Source organism: Myotis davidii, unplaced genomic scaffold, assembly GCF_000327345.1.
Source record: "Myotis davidii unplaced genomic scaffold, ASM32734v1 scaffold809, whole genome shotgun sequence".
Taxonomy (NCBI): Eukaryota; Metazoa; Chordata; class Mammalia; order Chiroptera; family Vespertilionidae; genus Myotis; species Myotis davidii.
Window position 1 is genome coordinate 1,273,907 of NW_006300017.1, and position 330 is coordinate 1,274,236.

Here is a 330-nt window from a genome sequence, read left to right on the forward strand (position 1 = left end):
ATTCCTGCCAGTGTCTTCACAACAGTCTTTAGTTCATTCAAACCTTCCTCTTTCTAACAGCCATCGCTCCTGATAATCCGGCCCCAGAAGAGTTTCATTGGCCCTGCATCCTTTTTTTTTTTTTTTAGGTAGTTGCTAGCATTTAAAAATGAAAGATTTCACATAAAATCCAGTTTCTCTTAAAAAATAGAAGAGCTGGCATCATCGGTTGTGTATTTCTGCTCAGCAACAATCTGCCTGTTTCGAGTAGCAGCTGCCCCCGTTGGAAAAGAAGCAACCTCAGTTTACCGCAGCCCCTCCACCCCCCTCCCCCGCCCACAAAGCCCCTCC